Source organism: Canis aureus, chromosome 19, assembly GCF_053574225.1.
Source record: "Canis aureus isolate CA01 chromosome 19, VMU_Caureus_v.1.0, whole genome shotgun sequence".
Lineage (NCBI taxonomy): Eukaryota > Metazoa > Chordata > Mammalia > Carnivora > Canidae > Canis > Canis aureus.
In genome coordinates, this window is record NC_135629.1 from 12,985,768 (window position 1) to 13,008,985 (window position 23,218).

At 36.7% G+C, this 23,218-nt stretch overlaps 1 long non-coding RNA gene across 21 annotated transcripts in view; it reads right to left on the reverse strand.

The window, feature by feature from the left end:
- Nucleotides 1-23,218, reverse strand: part of LOC144289656 (uncharacterized) — a 469,344-nt gene that overhangs the window by 19,426 nt on the left and 426,700 nt on the right. For 19 of the 21 annotated variants that reach the window (XR_013357497.1, XR_013357513.1, XR_013357510.1 and 16 more), the window contains 2 exons: nt 20,210-20,293; nt 10,313-19,413 (listed from right to left, as the gene is read on the reverse strand). This is a non-coding gene — a long non-coding RNA (uncharacterized LOC144289656). Of the gene's footprint in view, nt 1-10,312; nt 19,414-20,209; nt 20,294-23,218 lie in introns of those variants that run through there. The other 2 variants (XR_013357504.1, XR_013357505.1) reach the window with 1 other exon arrangement.

Below are 23,218 nucleotides of genomic sequence, written 5' to 3' on the forward strand. Positions count from 1 at the left end.
AACAGGAGATACAAAGTTGGTGAGGTTGATAATAGCACTGAAATTAGTCATCAAACATCCTTATACTTAATTTACAAAAGCAAAAACCGGTAATATCCAAAATGTCAAAATAGGCAAATAAGTAAAAGTGCAATAGAAGAGCACGTACTATGCTCCTCTATGGTGGAAGAGCATGTACCCATTAAAAATGATGCTTGCAAAATATTTTAATATTATTAGAATATATATAATAACATTAAATGAAAGAATAGGAGGGCAACTGAGTGGCTCAGTCAGGTAAGCGTCTGACTCTTGATTTTGGCTCAATTCATGATCTCAGGATCATGAGATCAAGGCCTGAATTGGGCTCTATGCTGGGCATGGAGCCTGCTTAAGATTCTCTCTCTCCCTCTCCCTCTGCCCTCTCCCTTCCCCTCCCCACTCCCAGCTTGTGCTCTCTCAAAAAAAAAAAAAAAAAATGGAAAAAGAATTGTACAAATGAAAATACAAAATTTCTATAAACTATAGAGTATACAGAGTCAATTGATATGCATCTGAAACATGAATATTAATACATCATTGAGGGACTTTTGGTTATAAGTATTAAAAAACAGTTCTATTGAAAATAAAAATGAATGTGTTAAAGAAAACACATTGAGGTAGCTCATCAAATCTAAGAAAAGATAGAGAAATATAACCTGTATCAAGGAACAGGTAGGAGGAATTATGGATAAGTTCTTCATGGATTATCCTAAATGTTTCTTTTCCAAACATTTTTCTCTTAAGATTCAATTCCTTGTAGGGAGATAATGAGTGAATTCATGAGTCGTCACCCATTTCTTAAAGAAGAGGTAACCTGATTCACAGTCCTACCAAGCAAACACAGAATAGGAAAATGGGAAGTGTGTTAAGAAAAGAAATATTTTGTCTGCTACAGAAGAGAAAAAATAATGTGTGTAGGTTAAAATCACATGTCCTATAAACACATATCTGATGACTCTAATAACATTAGTTACCGTTTGTTGCGTGCTCAACACTCTGGTTTCCCTGCTTTATAGGGATGCTCTTATTTTAATTTTTCAACATTTAAAGGTAGGTTTTATTACTAACCCCAGTTTACAAAGGTGGAAATTAATACTTACATAGGTTAAATTGCCTAATGTCATCCAATGAGAATATGATAGATCTGAAATTTGATCTGTGGCTGGCCAGCTACAAAGCCCATGAATTTGGCTGCCAAAATACATTAGATGAGTTATTTTTATCAACACTTCAGTTTTATTATTTCTCTCTGTGCCATCAGACTAAAGCAAACATTGGACTAAATAGTAGGGCTTAAGCCATGGGTTTATTTCTAAATATAGAGATAACCCAAAGGGGTATTTTTAAAATATTCACTCTAAAATATTTGAATTTTAGCTTTGAACAGTGTATCAAGCCCATTTCAATTGTTTTATTAGGATAAAAGGGTAGTTTCCTATCATAGTACATTTCAATTAGTCACGAAGAACAACCAAATACTGTTAATGAATGAGTGTTCCTGAAAAGTGAATTTCATCAAAGCCAATGGAATTGTCAGAGCTCTGACTAGAATAAGAAATATTTTTCATTCCATTTTTTTCATTCCAGGAGTCTTAGGGGGTCAGCATGCCCTAGACATTTTGTTCCTTATCTCCCAGACTGGTTTCTCAATTTTTCAATACTAGCTTTGGTTCCTTCAAGCAACTGGAAATATCAAAATTTTCCCCAGTTCCAATGTTGAAACTCACTTGAAATATGTCCAACACTTATTACTGAAATATGAAACATTAGCTTGCATAAGAATCGTCTTGTGAGCTTATTTTTTCTATTGAGGTATAAATGACAGATGACATTATTTTAGTTTCAAGTGTATGTGTATTTGAGTGTGTTGTTAAATTTGGTGTGCTAAGATTTTGTTGAAGATTTTGGCATTTATTGTTGGCCTGTAGTTTTCTTTTCCTGTGGCATCCTTGTCTTTGTGTGTGTGTGTGTGTGTGTGTGTGTGTGTGTGTGTGTGTCAGGGTAATTCTGCCGTCATAATATGAGTTTGGAAATGTTTCTTCCTCTTCTATTTTTTTCTTGGAAGAGTTAGAGAAGGATTGGTATGAATCCTTTGAATGTGTAGTAGAATTAACCAGTGAAGCTTTCTAGTCCTGGACTTTTGTTTCTTGGTAGGTTTTTGGTTACTGATGCAACCTCTATTCAGTTTTTCTGGAGTTTTTGATGTTTAATTCTTCGTAGGTTGTACATTTTTAGGAATTCATTCATGTCTTCTAAACATTCCAATTGGTGTATTGTTGTTCATGTAGACTCTTATGGTCCTTTGTATTTCTGTAAAGAAATACAGTCGTAATGTCTGTTTCATTTATGACTTTATATATTTGAGTCCTACCTTTTATTCTTGATAAGTCTACCTAAAGATTTGGCAATTTTGTTTGTTCCAAAAGCCAGCTTATTTCACTAATCTTTTCTACCATCTCTTTAGTCTCTATTTATTTCCACTCTGAGTTTTATTATTTTCTTCCTTCCGTTAAGTTTAGGTTGTGTTTGTCCTTTTTTTCCCTACTTCCTTGAGGTGTTGTTGATTTATTCTTTTTTTTTAATATTTTATTTATTTATTCATGAGAGACCCAGAGACATAGGCAGAGGGAGAAGCAGGCTCTATGCAGGGAGCCTGATGTGGGACTCGATCCCGGCACTCCAAGATCACGCCCTGGGCTGAAGGCAGGCACCAAACCGCTGAGCCACCCAGGGATCCCTGAGATATTCTTGTTTCTTGGTGTAGGCATTTATTGCTCTGAACTTCCCTCTTAAAACTGCTTTTGCTGCATCTCATAAGCTTATATTTCTATTTTAATTTGTCTCAGTGAATTTTTTTTCTCTTGATTTTTGACCCATTGTTTTTTGATAGCATGTTGTTTATTCTTCACATATTTGTGAATTTTCCAGTTTTCTTGTAATTTATTTCTAATTTCATACCATTATGGTTGGAAATGATGCATGATATGATTTCAGATGAGATCAGGTGCATTCAGGGTGGTATGGCTTGTAGACTTGATATTATTTCAGCCTTTCAATTTGTTAAGGCTTGTGCTGTGGCCTAACATATTATCTATCTTGGAGAATGTTTCAGGTACACTTGAGAGGGATGTGTATTCTATTGCCTTTAGATGAATGTTCTATATATATCTGTTAAGTCCATTGGGTCTAATGCATTGTTTAAGGCTGATGTTTCTTTACTGATGTCCGACTGGATAATCTATCCATTATTGTAAATGGGACGTCCCTTTATTTTTTTTTATTTTTTAATTGGAGTTCAATTTGCCAACATATAGCATAACACCCAGTGCTCATCCGCCAAGTGCCCCCCTCAGTACCCATCACCCAGTCACCCCAACCTCCTGCCCACCTCCCCTTCCACTACTCCTTGTTCATTTCCCAGAGTTAGGTGTCTCTCATGTTTTGTCACCCTCACTGATATTTTCACTCATTTTCTCTCCTTTCCTTTTATTCCCTTTCACTAATTTTTATATTCCTCAAATGAATGAGACCATATAATGTTTGTCCTTTTCCGATTGATTTATTTCACTCAGCATAATACCCTCCAGTTCCATCCACGTTGAAGCAAATGGGGGGTATTTGTCATTTCTAATGGCTGAGTAATATTCCATTGTATACATAAACCACAGCTTCTTTATCCATTCATCTTTCGATGGACACCGAGGCTCCTTCCACAGTTTGGCTATTGTGGACGTTGCTGCTATAAACATCGGGGTGCAGGTGTCCCGGTGAGGGATGTCCCTTTATATTTTTGGATTGTTGTATAGTTCTCCCTCAAGGTCTGCTCTTATGTTGAGTGCATATATATTTTAAAATATATATCCTGTTGTTGGATTGACCCCTTTATCATGTTATAATGACTTTGTCCATTATTACAGCCTTTGTTTTTAGGTTTATTTTGTCTCACTATACCTTCACTTTCTTTTCCTTTCCATTTGCATGGATTATCATTTCTTATCACTTTTAGTCTATGTGTGTTCTTACATCTGAAGTGTCTTGTAGGTAGTATATGGTTGAGTCTTTAAAAAAAGATCCATTGAGTTATATCTTTTGAATAGAGAACTTAGTCCATTTACATTTAAATTATTGGTAGGTATGTACTTAATGTCATTTTGTTAACTGTTCTCTGTTTTGTAGTTCTTCTCTGTACTTATCTATTTCTCTTACTCTCTTTCTTTGTGGTTTATTTATTGTATTTATCAGCATGCTTATGTTCCTTTTTATCTTTCATATGCATACTCTAGATTTTTGTCTATGGTTACCATGAGTCTAACATATAACAACTTATATTGTCTACAGTCTTTTTAAAATTGATAATATATGCTTGAACATATTCTAAAGCTCTACTTTTTTTTTTTAAGATTTTATTTATTCATGAGACACAGAGAGAGAGAGAGAGAGAGAGAGAGAGACAGGCAGAGGGAGAAGCAGGCTCCATGCAGGGAGCCCGATGCGGGACTCGATCCCAAGACTCCAGGACCCTGGATGGAAGGCAGGTGCTAAACTGCTGAAGCTCTACATTTTTAATTTGCCCTCCTTCAATTTTATATTTTTGAAGTCACATCTTACATCTTTTTAGCTTGTATATCCATTAAGTAATTATTATAGTTAATTTTACTACTTTTGTCTTTTAACCTGTACTAGCTTTTTACATGATCAATCCACCAACTTTACTATGTGAAATTTATTCTTTCACATGTTTTCTTGTTACTCGTTAGCATCTTTTCTTTACAGCTTAAAAAAAATCTCTTCAGTATTATCTGTAAGGCTGGTTGAGTGGTGATAAACTCCTTTAGTTTTTGTCTGTCTGTAAAACTCTATCTTTCCTTCAATTATGACTGATAAGTTTGCCAGATAGAGTATTCTTCATTGAGAATTTTGTTATTTTCTTTCAGCACTTTGAATATATTGTGCCATTCCTGTCTGGCTTGTATTATTTTCTTCTAAAACAAAAAACAACAGATAGTCTTATGAGAATTCCTCCATGTGCAACAAGTTGTTTTCTCTTGCTGCTTTTAAGATTCTTTGTCTTTAACTTTTGACATTTTAATTTTTATTTATAATTTGTCTTGATGTGAGTCTCTTTTGGTCCCTTTCTATTTTCGAAATCTCTAGGCTTCCTAGATCTAAATGCCTATTTTGTTACCCAGGTTAGGGAAGTTTTCAGATGCAATTTTTTCAAATATTTCTTGATCTTCTCCTGGGATCCCTATAAGGTAAATGTTACTCTGGTGTTATTCTATAAGTCTCTCATGCTATCTTCATTTTTTTTTTCATTCATTTTTTCTTTCTGTTGGTCTGATTGGGGGAGTTCCGTTGCCCTATGAATTCATTGATCTTTTCTTCTTTATTTAGTCTGCTATAGAACCCCTCTAGTTAATATTTTCAGTGTAGTTATTGTATTTTTCAGCTATTTGGACTTCTCTTTGGTACTTTCTTATATTTTCTATCTCCTTGTTGAAGTTATCACAGCATTCATAAAGTCTTTTCCCAGTTTTGGTAAACATCTTTATGACTCTTATTTTGAACTCTTTATTAGTTAAATTACTTATCTCTGTTTCATTAGTTTCCTTCCCCCACTCCCAGATTGTTTTATCTTGTTCTTTCATTCAGAATATGTTTCTCCATTTCTTCATTTTGTTGAAGTCCCCATGTTGGTTTCTATGCTAGATAAAACAGCAACCTCAGACTCTCCCAGTCTTGAAGGAGTGGCTTTGGGTAGAAGATGGACCTTATCATTCAACACTGACATAGCCCTTGGTTGTCTCTCACTTTTGTGATTTACCAAGCATCCTATTTTATTTTTAATGGCTCCCAGTATTTGAGGGTATGCTGAGACCTCTCAGTGTCCCATAGGTAAGGATGTCAGTCAGCACTTAGATTGAGACTCATTGAAGGCCAGACATCAGACAACATTTTTAAAGTATGCAGGTATCTCCAGTCCTGTGGGCCTATGAGTACATTCCCACTGGCCCTCAGAGCCAGGCAATCTGGAGGTGTCCATGGCAGTCAGTAAAATTGGGATTCCAGATAAGTGTAAGAGCTTCCTCTAAGAGAAAATGCTGCTGTGGAGCATTGCAGAGGGAGAACACAAAGATAGCATTCACCCTATGGGGTCCCTTGAAAGGATCACAGTCAGCCCTTAGATGTGTATAATTAGAAGCTTTCCCCTTAGGCAACAGCTATGATGATAAACTACTGGCTTCTTTTACAGAAAGATGGAGCTCCTAGGTCTGTTGATTCTTGCTGTGCCCTGAGGGTGGTAACTGTTTAAGAAGACTTTCTCCATTGGTTATAGTTTTGTGGGACCTGTGAACATAAGTCCCAGTGGCTACCATAGTCTGGAGGTATGCTGTCAAAGTAGTTGTAAAAATTGGACCTGCAGACAAGGGTATAAGCTCTCTGCTAGAAGATATTAGTGAGTTGGAGTAAGGCAGAGGCAGAGCACAAAGATTTTGTCTACTAGCCTCCATTCCCTGAGAGCCCCTCTGTGGGCCCCTAGACATTTGCCAGGCAAGGCCACTGCTCCTGGACAAGCAAATAAGCCTCTTGAAAAATCAAGTATGTATTTTAGACTGCTGTCTGTGCAGAGCCCTGGAGGTGGTAGTCTGTCCAGAATTCTGATTATTACAGTCCCATAGGCCCTAGGAATGCACACCACCCTGGTGTCCAGGGCCAGGTGATCAAGGGTCATCCCTTGGATGGCAGCTAGAAAGATGCTGGCACCAGTCATAAAAACTAGGGAAGTAGATGTGTGTAAAAGTTTTTCCAGGAGATAGGGGTACTCTGAATTGCAGCTATGGGAGAGTGTACAGATGGAGCTTGCTGGCTTGAAAAAGATAGAAAGTGTAAAGGTAGAGCCCCTTGGAAAGAAAGAAAAATGGTGCCCACCTGCAGGAGAGAGGCAGAGACAGTGTAAAGATGGTGCCCATTGAGAAGAAGAAAAAAAATCTAGGATTTTGAAAAAAGAAAAAAGAACGACATACAAAGATGGCACCCCCTACCCTCCAACCCCAGAGAGTATTTCAACAGGCCTTTAGATACATGTTAAGTTAGATGGCTGCCCCTTAGATTGACAGTTTTAGAGAGGCAAATAAGCCTCTTTCACATAAAGTCTGGGTGCCTCTCAGTTGGCTGCCTTTGTGGTGGTATCTGGGGTGAGTGAGTCCAAGTGTGTGAACCCATTAGAGCAGTTTCTACAATCCTCTTGAGCCTTGCAAGGTAGACTTAGCTTCATTGGTTTTCAAAGATAGATATTTTGAGAGCTCATTTCTCAAGTGCAGGTCTTGAAAGTTGGGGTTGAAACCCTTCTATTCATAGGAAGAAGCTTTGTGTTTTGAGTTCTCTCCTGATTGTAGGTCATAGAGCTGGGAGGTCATCTATGGTGAGATTGTGTCCTCAGCCTCCTACCCACTTCACTGTGTGTGTTGGGTTTTTTGCTTTCATTTTTCTTTTTATTTGTTTGTTTAATGTGTGTTTAGGTTTTTTTCAGAGGAAGTTGTTCCATATGTAGTTGTAGATTCAGCATTTCTGTGGGAAGAGGTAAGTTCAGAATCTTTCTACATTATCATCTTGAATCCTTTGAGAGCATCTTTAAAATGCAAATCCTGGCCTCTAGCTTTAAAGATCTGGTTGCTTAGATCCTGGGCAAGGTTCAGATACATGCATTTTACCAGGTGACCCAGGTGATTCAGATGGTCTCTGAAGTCCATTATAAACAATATCAGCTTTTATGATAGTCCAAATGCAAACTGAGAAACATTCTCTCCATTTCCTGGATGGGGATGTTGGACAGGTAAATCCAGGAAGGAGAGAAGTTAGTGAGGCCAAATTTCCTTGTAAACATGATAATAACATAATAATAGACTCCATGGCAGGTATCATAATGTCATTTGCTAGTGGAAGAAGCCTTATCTATGGAATGCTTTTAGCAAGATGTACCAAATCTGTTTAGGACTACTTATGGTAAACAAACCTAGAATATTATGGATTGATGGAACATGGCCCCCTAGAAAACATCCCAGAAGCTAAGTAATTATGGGATTATAAAATTGAAACTGTGACTAAAAAACAGCTTCTTTTTATTTAAATAACATAGCTACATACATTATTTAATGACCTCATATGTTGCTCTAAGTGCATCCTGACACAGCAAGAAAAGTCTGCAAAGCTGTGTTGATGATCTTGTACTTCTCTCTTTATTGCATGTATGTCATGATTAATTGTAATTATTTTTGTTTGTATTTAAATTCCAGTTAGTGAACATATAGTATAATATTAGTTTCGGATGATTCATTCTTAGTGATTCATCTCTTCCATACAACATCTGGTTCTCGTCACAAGTGTACTCCTTAATCCTCATCACTTATTTAACACATCTCTCCCCTAGTATTATATTTTTTTAATTATTAGTAAAGCTTGACAGAAAATAAATCAATTATTTGCATATGTCTGGCACCAGGTTCTTTTGTGCAATCTTACATACAAAATACTCCATGACTTTCCTGCCTCCATCATCTTTCCCAAAATGTGCCCTCTATCACCATCCATCAATAAACAACATGGAGTTAGGCAAATGCACAACACTGCCTCATTCCTAAATGCTTTCTCTTGGTCTCTCTTCTTGGTGTTCCTTTTGCCTAAAAGTATTCCTTTCTCTACAGTTAACCTCACAAAACTCAGCTCGACTATCACCTCTCTAGAATCTACGAGAATTGATCACTTCCTCCTTTGTGTTCACCAGAATACTAAATCTTGATAGACTTCCTTCATGAGCCCTCTACCACTTAACTATATTGCTTTGTTGTAATATCTGTTTCAAATCCGGATTTATATTCATAGTAAGTATAAAAACCTATTTTTATGATCAAATAATGGCTAGATATTTACCCACTACAGGTTTTTCTATCACTAAACCTCATTCCATCCTGAAGTCCTTGTACAAACTAAGGGCTTTGCCATTACTTATAATTTTTGAATTTTTATGTTATATTAAAAGGAGGTACATTTTTATGGGTCTTAGAGTCCGCAGACCTGTGTTTATCCAACTTTCTATCACTAGTGCCTTGCACACAGAATGGTCTGTGCCAGCGTGAGAGGAAGGGAGGGCTAGGAGAGAGGGAGTGCCTATTCTTCTTTTGGACTTGATCCAGGACCCTCGCATCCCTATAGGACTGAAAGGAAGAAGGATTCCATCAATCCCTGGTGAAGAGCCAGCTCTGCAACTACATAGACCTAAGTGTCAAATGGGGCACCTCGATGGCTCAGTCAATTAAGCAACTGACTCTTGATTTTGGGTCAGGTCATAATCTCTGGGTTGTGAGATTGAGCCCTGCATTGGGTGCCACACTTAATGGGGAATCTGCTTGAGATTCTCTCTCTCCCTCTCTCCCAGTGCTCTCTGACTCAAATAAATAAATCTTTAAAAAAGATAAAAGAACTAGAAAGTCAAATGAACATAGATTCCCAGTAAATTCATCTAAGATTACAGGATGTTATAGCCAAATGCCACGCCTGCTGCGTGTTAAAACCACAGAAGCTTTCCTGTGAAGACCACAGCATTATCAAGTATTAAACCAAAGTAGAATTTTTGGTCAAGGCCTTGATCCTGTATACATTCTTAAGGAAAATAAGCCTTTGTGTATACATTCCCTTTCTAATTGGAAAAGGACTGTGTAGCTGTTGATTAATACCCATGCTGTGGGATCAGAGGAGATGGGGATCTTGCATATACAAGACACTGACTGGGAAAATCCAAATTCCATTGGCAATTGCAAGGTTCCCCAGAAACTTGTTTATAAAGCTTGAATGAATTTGGAAGTCCTGCCTTGGGGTAATGATGCAGTAGTTTTAACTAACAGGAATCATGGGGGACCCTTAAGAACACAGCTGTTATCACTAGATTATAGTCTCATCCTGGTAAGTGCCATTCAAAGACTGCTTTTGTTCACCACCATATAACCAGCATCTAGCATAGCACCTGGTACAAAAAAAAAAAAAAGTGCTCAATGTATTTTGATTGAAATAATGAATTAGATGAATTGATCTGATGGAAACAACTGTTCATAATAACATATTTCTGCATACCTAAGCAGAAAATCCTTGCTGAATGAAGTGAAGGGATACAAAATAAATATCTGCTAGATAAATAAATTTGGCTAATGCTTTGCAAATGTTTGGTTTTTGATTAGGTGTGGTTGGAAAAGAAATGGGAAGTGTATATAGTGGCAGGGACAAGCATAAGGGGCAATACCAGAATATAAGATAAATGAACTTCAAACTAAAGAAATCCAAACACATAATCTTTTACTGCTACACAGTTGTGAATGTAATTAATGAACTCCCAAAAGAAATACACACAGGATTATGGCTGTTGCTGTCAGATGCAGTTCAAGCAAATTCAATACTGAGCCTCATGCATTTAAAAAAAAAAACGTTTTATACTGCACATAACAAGACACTGGTCATTTTTCAGTAGACAAGGTTTCTGTGAAGACATCAAACATCCATGTCACACATTAGTAGTTTCTATAGCAGAAAAAAATGAAACCAGAAAGCAACATAAAATCTTTTAGGCTGAAAGAGTGTGATATTGTAATTTATATTAAGAAATATACATTTGGTCTTCATCTCCATTTGTGGCACAAAACTATGAAAAACCTTGGAACTTCCTGGGGTACTTGGGTGGCTCAGTCAGTTGGGTGTCCAACTTTTGGTTTTGGCTCAGGTTGTGATCTTGCGGTTGTGGAATCAAGCCCTAGTAGGCTCCACACTCAGCACGGAGTCTGCTTGAAGTTCTCTCTTCCTCTGCCCCTCCCCCTGCTCATACACACTTGTGTTCTCATTCTCTCTCTCTCTCTCTCTCTCTCTCTCTCTCATTCTCCAAAATAAATACAGTTGGAAGGGATTTGGAGAACTGCTAGGTTGGTGAACCAAAATGCTTCCACATGCTATGTGCTGGACCCCCAACTCCGTAAGGACAGAAGCTCCTTTGTTGGAAACCTCTCCTTTTGTATCTCTTTTTCTGGTTATTGATTCTTACCCTTTAATATCCTTTGTAATAAACTAGTAATCTAGTGACAAAATGGGTTTCCTGAATTTGGTAAGCTTTTCTTGCACATTAACCAAACCAGAGGAGGAGGATGTGGGAAACTCTGATCTACAGGCCTGCCTGTCAGAAGTACAGGGAACAATCAGGACTTGTGATTAGCATCTGATGTGGGGGCAGCTTTGTGGGACTGTGCTTTTAACATGTAGAATCCAATGTTATTTCTGGGTAGATGGTGTCACATTTGAGTTGAATTGTAGGACACCCACCTAGTGTCTGTGAATTGACTGGTGGTATGGGAAAAACCCCATGCATCAGAATTGGGTGCAGAATTTTACAAAGCACTAACTGAACCAAGGCCAGGCACTTTAGAAGGAGAATACCTTGGCATGACTTAATAAATGCATGTCTCCATCCTCTTCAGAACTTTAGTTGAAACACCAGAGTTCTTTTGGCCTTTGCCACCATATAAATCTGAGAGTACTCTCTTCAGGAGTTCAAGCTAAAATCCAAGTTACCTCACTGATATTAAGAAATAGATTATTGGGAGCAAAAAAAGAAAAGAAAGAAAAACACAACTTTGCTCTCCCTGTCAAACACTCTACTCTGGCTGTGTTTACATAGTGCTTATGCAGGAGGTTTGCTAAATCAGGGTTTGACAGTTGTCTCCCCCAAACCAGCCCTGTATTAGCTAGCAGCTGTAAGCTAAATGACAAAAAGCCAAAGCTGCTGTCAGCCCATTCTCCTCTGATTAACTTTCCTTTCTGCTCTTGACACAAGACCACCTTGCCTCACCACACACTCTTTGGCACCTCCCTGTTCCCAGACCCTGCTGTCAGTCCCGTCCCTTAGGTCTGCTGTGGCCTGCCCAGTCAAGCTCCACCTGTGCTGTCCCTGCCCAGCCACCTCCCCCACATCTGCCTCCTTGCCACCCTGGCCTACACCAGTCCCTGCTCCTCAACCATCAACAGCTGCTGATTACTCTTCCCGCAGATTTCAATATAACTATCCTTGCCTCTTGCCACTACCTACCTGAGAATATTTGTATCCTATTTGGCTTTCTGATCATCTGAACAGTTGTGTTTGACTGCTTAGAGCTCTGGGTGAGGGTGTGGATTTATTCAATGAGTTGAAATACTGGGAAAATTTGAGAGAATTTCCAGTTGAATTCAATTCAGAGAAAATTGCAATTCCCGGAATAAATACCCTCCAAATGCCAATTCTTATCTGCTTTTGTGAAGATGACAGTAGTTAGAGTACAGTTAGTTGTAACTCTGCATTGGGACACAATCATTTTTCAAGATTTATGCCAGGGTAGCAGAACTGTCAATACATAATAGATGCCTGAAATGCAGAGGACACCACCTATATGAGAAACTGAAACAAAAGGAGGCGAGAGATGCTACTGCATGTCCATGAGCCCATTAACATGGCAATAAGAGATAATTAATATAAAGAGTTTAATTTAGCAGGAAGCCTGAACATAGAAGCCATTCAATAACAGCTATTGTTACTATTTTTTCATTATCAAGACCATTAGAAGTAAGTTAAAAAAAAAAAAAAAAGGCCCTCTACAAAGACTATGTATGGGCTGGAAAAAAGGACACAGGGACGGATATACAGCAACCAGGAAATAAAAGGCAGTAAAAGATTTAAAAAGTCTTAAACTTTTCAGTGTTAGTCAAGGGCTGGTTGGACTGGCTAGGGAGAGGGAGTTTTGGGCAGGGAAAACTTTCCTACATGGTTGATTATGGTGTTAGTTTGTTAGAGGAGGCTGCAAGGAAAGTACAAATCCAAAATGAAGGTGTCAGGAGGGCTGATTCTTTCTGAGGCTGGGAGGAAAGGGTCTGTTCCAGGCTTCTCTCCTGGGCTTGTGGATGGCTGTCTTCATGTATCTATTTACATCTTTCCTCTATTTGTCTCTGCATCCAGTTTTCCCCATTTGAACAAGGACACCAGTCACACTGGTGTGAGGCCCCATGCTACTCCAGTTCGACCTTATCTTATTATATCAGTAATTGCTCTATTTCTATATAAGGTCAGAGTTAGCAAATTATATTTTTTAAACTGAGAAATAGCCAATAATAGGTATAAAAGTATGGCATTCTCAGTGCACGCATTACAGTGAAATCTTAACAACCCTTAAAAAGAATATTTGAATATTTAAGACAATAGAAATGTTCATAATATATTGTTAACTTAAAGAATCAGATCTAGGGGATCCCTGGGTGGCTCAGCGGTTTAGCGCCTGCCTTTGGCCCAGGGCGCGATCCTGGAGTCCCGGGATCGAGTCCCATGTCAGGCTCCCGGCATGGAGCCTGCTTCTCCCTCCTGTGTCTGTCTGTCTGTCTGTCTCTCTCTCTCTCTCATGAATGAATAAATAAATAAATCTTAAAAGAATCAGATCTATTTATTGGATTACGTGAACTGGCTGCAATAATTTCTATGTAAAGCAAGCCAAAAACTGTAAATACTTAAACTGTATTATAGCTGGGCAATGGAATTGTGAGAATTAAGAGAATTCCTTAACATCTATTTTTGTATCTTACAAATATTCTACAAACTTATTACATTTAAATAATTTTATAAAAAGGTTTTTTTAAGGTATATTTTTAAACCATCCTCTAGTTTGTCTCACCTGTTTCTGCATACAAACATCTCAATATCTCACGCAATTCTTTATAAGCAGATGCTTATTTTGATAAATGTCAGTTTATTTTGAATTTTGAGACTAAGAAAAATTAGAGATGCACTTTGTTTTTCCTTGTCTCACTACCTACGAGTCACATTGCTATGTAATTATAGTCACAATTTTATCTGATAAAAACAGAATTAGCTACTATTGATTAGTTTATTCAATTAACATTTTGTTGCCTATACTTTCTCAGTGCCAGACCCAGTGCTAGACTCCTGAGGGAGATCAATATTGTCAAGTCTTAACAGCATGAAAGGGGATGGAAAAAATATATTTAATGAAAACTTAAATGTGAATTCCTTTTGGTGAGGGCTTATCCATATGGATTTTGGTCTACCCCCGTCTGGCCAGCTAGTCTTCTCTTATTGATGAAAGCTGTCTATGTGTTTAGGTTTCCATCTGTGATATGCTAGAAGTGCGTTAAGGCCTAGCTGTAAATTATTGGCATTTTCACTCTGTTTTAGTTTGACAACTTGAGTGGAATAAATAGTTAAAATGGTCCATTGGTTTTCTGTAGATGGAGGTAATAATTTCACACAGACTGAAAGTAATGGTGATACTGAGAAAAATTATCTTTTTTTGTGACTGTTCTATTGGGATAGATGGTTAATGTTTAAGCCATAATAGAACTCATGTAATTTCTCTCTACTGTCTGCCCCGATGAAGACAGTATCATAAACAGATGAACTATAAGTCAACACCAGACTCATTTTCCTGTAGAACACTTGAGACAGTTGTATTTCAAAAACCCAAGATATCTTGTGTATGTAAAAACATTTTCCTGGTGATTAATGCCACATCATTCGGACAAATAGATTCAATTTGCCTCTAAAAAATGAACTACAAATTTTTAGCAACCTATAAATTTCTTTGTCAAATACCTGATTTGTCTATCCCTGAAAAAGAGAAAAATATGCCTCTTGCAGGTGATTTTTCATGTAGGAAGATTTCAAAGAAAAACTTGAGTAGGGCCAGAATTGATTATATAAGTACATGATTTGTCAGTAAGGGAACATCAGTGTGAATAACTGGTTCCCAGGGCTTTGCCTACAAAACCACACAATGTATACATAAGCAGTACATACTTCTTTGATGATCTAGACAGTAGTTCTCAAGTAGAGAAATTTTGGTTGTCATACTGGGAGGCTGCTATTGGTATCTACTGGGTAGAAAACATATTACAATGCGTGAGAGAGCCCTCCACAAGAAAGAAACTACCCTGCCCCAAATATCAATGATGCTAAAGTTGAGAAACCCTGATTCAGATATTTTATTTATGCCAAACCAATTTTTTCTGTCCCCTCCAACCAATATGTCATATTAATGACACTAGTTGAACACCTGGACAATTGGATGAGTCTTAAAAATTTTAAGATCATAGTCACAGGAATTGCAAAGTTAAGTTCTACTTTAGCAATTCTTAATCATGGTGTAATGACAGCGCAATGACAAACTTTCGGTCACATTCAATTTTGAAACAATGCTTAAGAGGTCAAATTAAAAGTTTAAAAATGGGCAGCCTGGGTGGCTCAGCAGTTTAGTGCCACCTTCAGCCCAGAGTGTGATCCTGGAGACCCAAGATCGAGTCCCACATCAGGCTGCCTGCATGGAGCCTGCTTCTCCCTCTGCCTGTGTCTCTGCCTCTCTCTCTCTCTCTCTCTCTGTGTGTCCCTCTTGAATAAATAAATAAAATCTTTTATAAAAATAAAAATAAATAAAAGTTTATAAATGACTTTAAAAATATAAAATAGAGAAGAGGCAAGGCTAATGCTGTCTGTCATAGTCACTTGTGATATGCTTTTTTGGTGGTGTAGGTGGTGTTTAGATATGATACCTATAACCATGCATGGCCCTGGTCATTGTCATGAGTGTCTGAGCATTAGTATAGCAGTAGTCACACAGGTTGAGAATGTACTGAGAGCTGCCAGTTTACAACACACAGATCAACATGTAGAAAACTCTTTATTCTCCTTGTTTTAACTCGGATGCTTGTGATGGCTGAGAAGTGTCCTTAGAAATTCCTTTAACAACTTATGTTGCCAAAACAATTAGGGCTCCAAACACCAGAAGGCTTAGAGGTGTTTTTGAATATTAATCTTTCCTAGGGGTTTTCTGCTTATGCCAGATTAGATAATGTAGTAAATGGATTTGAAAAGAATAAATCAACACATTTGCGTTAATGCTTTCTATTTCCTAGAAATATTTCCCTGGTTAATTATTAGATAACCCATGGTAAGCAAGTTATCAATTAATTGCTGAAAAATGAATGCAGTGTGTCTTTCACTTTGGTCTTTAATTGGCTACAACTTTTCTTTCTCATTAAATGCTAATTTAATTGTTTAAGTAAACAAGGCCATTACAACAGTAGTCAATTCTTTGGAAAACTGGTTTAATGATATACAAATTTCACTTATAATTATGAATCAATTTTTCTATAATAAACAGATCTCAAAGTTGGAGTTTTTTCATTATGGAAGTTGAATAGTCTGCCTCCAAGGAAGTAATATACCTAGAACTCTTAACTTTTTGAGAATGGTAGGTTATTATACAAGTGTATATATTTTTATATAATGTGTAATGTAATTTATTTAGAAAATGAGTGAACTTTTATTGTCTTGAAGCTCTAAAAGTTTAATATTTTTTTATCACTTTAACTCACCATAATGAATGGTCATTACTTTTGGAGTATCCTTGGGATGTTTCTCCAAGCCACAATGATTTAGAGGAGACCACATTATTTTTTACAAAACTATGCATATTTTTTTCTAGTTGTTTTCCTTTAAAATTTTCATTAAACTTACAATATCATATGTCTTTGTTCCTAACATGACCCCTTATCAAAGAATAGTACTTTCCCATCATAGATTAGTAAATTTTTAAAATCTTACTGGCTTGGGCACCTGGGTGGCTCAGTCACTTAGGCATCTGACTCTTGATTTCAGCTCAGATCACAATCTCAGAGTTGTGAGGTCAAGCTCCTGCTTTAGATTCTCTCTCTCCCTCTTCTGCCCTTCCCCACGCCATCCTACCTCCCACTCATGTACACACTCTAGCTCTCTCTCTAAAAAAAAAAAATTAAAAATCTTATTGGCATTATTCAAATATTCATGAATCAAGTAGCATCCAATTTAGCAGATGCAAAGGAGCCCTGAGGAGCTGTACAAAATGAGTTTTATAGGGAGATTGGAGTGAGAATAAGGAAGTTACACTAGGAAAAAAAAAAAAACAGTTGGCAATTACAAGCTTACTTTCCTTTAGGAGATGTTTAGAATCTATTAGGCAGATTACTTAACTAGTGCTGATCACTAGTTGACTGACTAGCTTAAGATTGCATATCTGAGTGTAAGACTTTGTATGGTGACATAAGGCTTAGCATAAGTGACTCCATTTTGAACATTCGTTTTTTTTTTTTTTTTTTTTTTTAAGATTTTATTATTTGAGGGAGAAGCAGACACCCCGCTGAGCAAGAAACCTGACTCAGGCCTCATCCCAAGACTGTAAGAGCAAAAGGCAGACGTTTAGCCAGTTGAACCCCCCAGGCACCCCTTGGGTCTATTGTCTTAATATCCCTCCCCACACTTTCAATCAGAATCTCAGAATGAGACCAAAATGTAAGACATCACTGTGGAGTTGCTAGAGGTTTTTGCTGAATCTCTTTTTGGTATTCTCAGGTTATGATGTTTGGTTCACTTTCTTCAAGCTGGTCATTTTCTTCATTCCCTTTCTGATATTCTAGTTGTAGGGAGGTTTTTCAGTTGGTGATTAAGGCTGTGAAAATGCATCTTAAACTTTTGAGAGAATACAACATATTCGTGAGGCTACTATGATTGTTATAGGTAGGATAATTCCCAATGTCTGGAGTCTACTTCAAAGCCATAGTCCCCAAGACCCAAACCAATCAAAATCAAGTAAGTCAAAGAAAGTCCTCACTGAAGGACTCACTTTTTAATCCACCTGGTTTATTCAGTGGTCTTTATGTAGCTGAGTCTCAACTTCCCCGGAAATGTTCATCCAAGTGCAGCAAGTGGTATTGGCCATAGCACAAACACCTCCTTACTAAACTAAAAAGTAATCAAGGTCTACCTTAGTATCCAGAACCATTTTGGCCAGAAAGTGCAGGGATTTTGTTCTTGGGAACTATTGCTTTAACAGCAGAATCTATAATATCTTGAAGCATTTACCAGAGGTTCCTGGTCATAGCCTCATTGGCACTTCTAGCCAGGGAAGGTAGGGATTTGCCAAAAATAGCTAATATTGAGTCATGAATGCATCATCATATTTTCTATTTGTGTCTATGGCTTAGGGCTGGAAAAATGACAGCCATGGAGACCCGTAAAATGTAAGCATCTGTAGGTCACAGGGAGTTTTATTCTGGTTAACCTTGCATTGTGTCCCTTTCTTTGTACCACGCTTGGATACAAGGTTTTCTGGGTTTAAGGTTGGTACCAAAGACAAGGAAATGGACCAGGGTTAGAGAGTCTGATATGAACGAGAGGGCTGAGTTTGTTTCAGAGAAGCTGAGGCATTGAAAATCAAGGAAAAGGTTGTCATGGGTAGAACTATAGGATTATCAGCATAGTGGTAAACTTACCACTTATTTTGAGGTTGGATTACGCCCCTTGCAATGGCCTGATAAATATGAACTGTAGCATTATCTTTCCAGGACAGAGCAAGGCAGATGTGAACAAAATAATCAAAAAGAACTTCATAGTGTTAAATATTAGGAAGAGGATGATTAGAGAGGGAAGGACAGAAAGATACATTACTTGAAGGAAGCAGTGTACCTTGACATTGGCTACCTCTCTTCATAGCCAATTTAATTTTGAAGTCTCCATCTTTGCACAGGACCAGATGTCAGGTGGAGACTTCAAAAGTTGTGATGTATGCACCTGAGGTTTGACACCTTGGAATTTGGCAGTGGTGTCAGTGGTCAACAGTATTTGGTAGGGATCCCTTCTGTGAATCCAACTTTTGCAAAAGTATCAGAATAAAATGTCACAGAAATGCCAAAAAAAACAAAAACAAAACAAAACCCTCAAAAGTGCTCATGGTTACAAGATCTGATGGGAATTCATTATAATGGAATTGACAAGGAAATTTGGTTATTTCTGTGATACATAAAATTTTAAGATAATAACAGAATTATAACTGATAATATTATACAGGAACAATATCAGATTTCTAGAAATTTAATGTAATTTCTAAAACACTTAGGTTATATTTGTATAGATGCATTCTATTAAGGTTTAGCATTATTTTTTATTGATGTTTCCCACATAATTTAACATATGGAATAAACCAATTAGTTTAACATCTTCCAAGTGGGAGACAAATCCTTTGAGATTTTGAAGCACTCTTAGAAATTAGAAAGTTAGTTTGAGGTCACAAAGGCTATATGTAGATATTTATTTGGAGAAAATGTCAAAAGGTTCAAATATTTGATTAATAGGATCAGAGATCATCATGAAATAATATTTCACCAAAGTAACAATAGATGTTAAAGACAAATACAAAAGGTCACATAAATACAAACAAAACTTAGCTCTTTTAATATTGAGAAGACTGGGGTTTGTTTTTTATCTTTTGTTTTGTTGTTTAAGTAATCAAGGACCTGAAAAAGATAATGTGAAGCACAGTAAATTATTTTGGTTAGAAAGTCTTTGCTGTCCAGGCAGATTACTTAAAGGTAAAGAAATTTTTATAATCTTTTACCAAAAGTAAATCAAAAGTCCAAGAAATTCTGTCCTTTTAATGGAGAGAAAACCAAATTCTAATTTTGTATCAGTGTACTTTTGGTATTAAAACTCATTTTAAAAACTAAAATCATTTCCAGTTTTAGCTTGGCTACACACAAAATTCTTTTCCCAAGATTCCTTTCCCATTTTTATGTCCATTCAGATTCTGTTCTGTTTTTTTCTCATTCTGGAACAACCAAATATTTGTTTGCTTTTATTCTTATTATTTCTAAGTTTTAATTATATTTATTGATTAGAATTCTTAACCCTTAGAATCTTTAATTCCTAGTGAAAATTAAAAGGTAAACAGTTGTAGACTGTTAGACCAGGAACAAATTTTGTGGTTGGCAAATTTATAAATATATTTATAAATTTCTAGAAGTATATTCTCTATCATAGTAAGTTTTTCATTGTGGCACAAAGTATACTTACCAATAGACCCAAATATGTTTGCTTGTTCCGTAAAAAGAAGACAGTAGATAAACCTATGCTCAGTAGTTAACATTTGAGTATTTTATCTTATTTGGAAACTAGATTTTCAGTGACTATCATTTAGTTTATCTCAGTATAATTTTATCAAAATTATTTTGGACACTATTTTTAAGTAGATATGCCATGAAGTGTAATTTTTGTTTGAAAGTTATTTATAAACTTTTACTTTCATCTACTTACCTGTTCTTAACTATATTTAGATTACTTATACAAATTTCATGAGACATTAAACAGCTATCATCTCATCTTTCTTGCTGACAAATTCTGTAACAGAGAAAACATGAGCTTACTTGATTTTTTGTAAACCTAAGATGGATAAAAGCCAAATGCTCATATTATATCTAATACTGATAGCTCTAAAGACATGCCTGTTTTAATTAGACCAACAAACTTAAATTAGCTTTTATTTACTACAGATTATCATAGATCACATGAACTTTAAAAACATTTGAGTTAGTTTTTATATTTCTGAGATTATACCTAATTTTTTCAGCACCTGTGAAATAGAAATTCTTACAAATTACTTTTGGCAATACTATCCAGAGGTAGAAAAAAAAGCATACATCTGTAACATATATACATAGACATATATAAACATATGGACAGACATAAGTAGATCTTACAGCTTTTGTTTTAAAATTTTATCCATAAGAGTGGTATGATAATGCAAAACTCACTAGTATATATAAGAATAGTTAGATCCACATTGTGTTTCTGGCAAATGAAGTAAGTTAAGGTTACTTGCTAAAGTGGCTTAAACTTTTCACTAATATTTGTGGTAAAGAATTTCAAGATTTTCATAGACCTAGTTTTCAATTAGTCTTTTCTTCTTTCTGGTAAGAAAGTACCAGAGAAGACAAAATACAATATTTTACATTACAAAAGAGAAAGAGAAAGAATGTTGTTCCCTAAATCCAGATCTACAATCTTTTTGAGATGAATAGGGGGGGTTTAGGGATCAGTAAAAAGGATAGGTGGCCTTTGAATTGCTTCTAGAACTGCATTTCTGTTTTTGTAAACAGTCTGTGACACAATTATCTTTAATTCCTCAAGAATAGGGTTGCAACTTGAATGACATTAAGGGACTTGCCACACATCCAACTACATTATCTTCACTTGGCTTCTTTAAATCAGGGAGAAAATCTTCAACAAAGATGGAATTCAAAAGATTGTAGACACATAGTCATTTTAGCTTAGGGGCAAGGGCCTGAAAAAGAGCTATCAGGCTCTGAATATCAGCTCCCAGTTTGGCCAACTTCTGACCATAACCCTACTTAAAAAATCCTTTCAATTATCTTGTCATGTTTCCAGAGTAAGTGGAGTCCAAAGTAGAGATAATAGCCCCAATATCTAAAATTCTACCAGAATTTTGCAAGGTTTCCTATTAATTTCTAGTTTCTCTTTGGCTGCTTAAATGAATAACAGGTAGCAGTTTTTCAGAGAATCCCTTAGACTCCTGTCAACCCTGGGAAGGGTGCATAGCGGGATTCTCCTTTGAGGATAGATAAAGGGGTGTTTTAAAAACCTGGTCATATTTTGTTTACAGTCTTTTAGTCTCTTCAGAGGCAATTCAGATAGAGGATGAGTAGGTAAAGGAAGGGAAGGAAGATAGAGGGGAGAAGTAAGATGACTTTAGTCTTTTGGTTACCTCTTTAATGTTTCCTTAGCCTTTTGCAGTGAATCTTTCAATGAAGTTATTTTGGAATCTTAAAGCCTTTGGAGACTTCTGCCTACCAACTAAAATAGGTATCCCATTCTATTTGTTTGATTAGGAGCCCTTGCTTTCAAATGCACTTGTTAAATATAACATTCCCCATAATGACCATCATAATCCTATACTACCTTAGTAATATTTTGCCATTTTCACAGATACTTACAGCTTTCAGGGCCATAGTACTTAGATATAAAATAATTAGTGGTGCCAGAAGGTGGTGTATTCAATTCTCTAAAATCTAGGATCCTACTTCTTTAGTTAAAGCCTTGAAATACTTAAGAGAGGTGTACCAATGGGTTGGGGATTGTGTGCTGCTGCAGATATCTTAGAATTAGGAGGTGAATGCCCTAACACTTTTAACTGCTTGACCCATGCTCATAAATTTTTTTAGCTTTGGCTTCTGAGAGTCCCATTAACAATAGATTTATTAATCCTTTCCCCCAGTTACTGTTGGTTTCTGCTAATGTGCATATGATGTAAACAGAACTATGAACCCCACCAGTAACCAGAGATGGTACTATGAATTGGCCAAAAGAACACCTTTTGTGTATACCACCAGCAGTTCCCGAAGTAGAACTGCAGACTGAACCAGAAGACTCCAACAAATACTGACTGCAGACTAACCAAGGGTTAAGGACTTTGGTTCCAGGTGGAACAATCTGCTGGCTCAAGGTGACCAATTAATCCCTGGCCTGGGCCTATGGACTAAGGCCTAAGAACTAGTGCTCTATTAAAGCCTCCCATTAATCTAAATTGACCTGTTAACCTTGGACTGGAAAGCCAATTAGACTGGGAGCTCAATGCAAAAAGAACAGAGCTTGGATCTAAGAATGTCCATGTCCTTCAAGTGGCAAGAAAGAGAACTCAAAAGTTTCAAAAGGAACAATGCCTCTGTTTCTTATTGTCCCCAAAGCTCTCAGAAGTTTCCTTTGGATCCTATCACTGCCACCAAACAAAAAGCAAAATTCAACTGACTAAATTTTAAAGATCTTACTGGCTTTATTCAACAATTCATACATAGGGCTACATACAATCTAGCAGATAGAAAAGAGTTCTGAGAACCTATACAAAATGAAAGATTTATATAGACAGAAGGGAGCAGAAACAAGGTTAGAAGAGGCAAAAAGTGGGTGGTTATAAGTTTACTTTCCCTATAACGGATAGTAGGGGTCCATCAAGCAGCTTACCTAACTAGTGTTGATCAGGCAATTCCTGACTGGTTTAAGGTTTCCATTTCTAAGACAGCTGAAACTTATAATTAAATCAAGCCCCTGTTTGGTAACATGTAGCTTAGTAATAAGCAAGTCCATTGGGGCTTTTTAGTAAATTGATTAACCCAGTCTAATATTAAAAACAAAAGACCTCATGCTGCTTGGTTTGAACTTTTAATACTCATAAGACCTTTAAAAATAAAGAGTTCTGAAGTGCCCCTTAAGATGTTGTTGTAGGAAGATCTTGAGCTCATCTTCCATAGA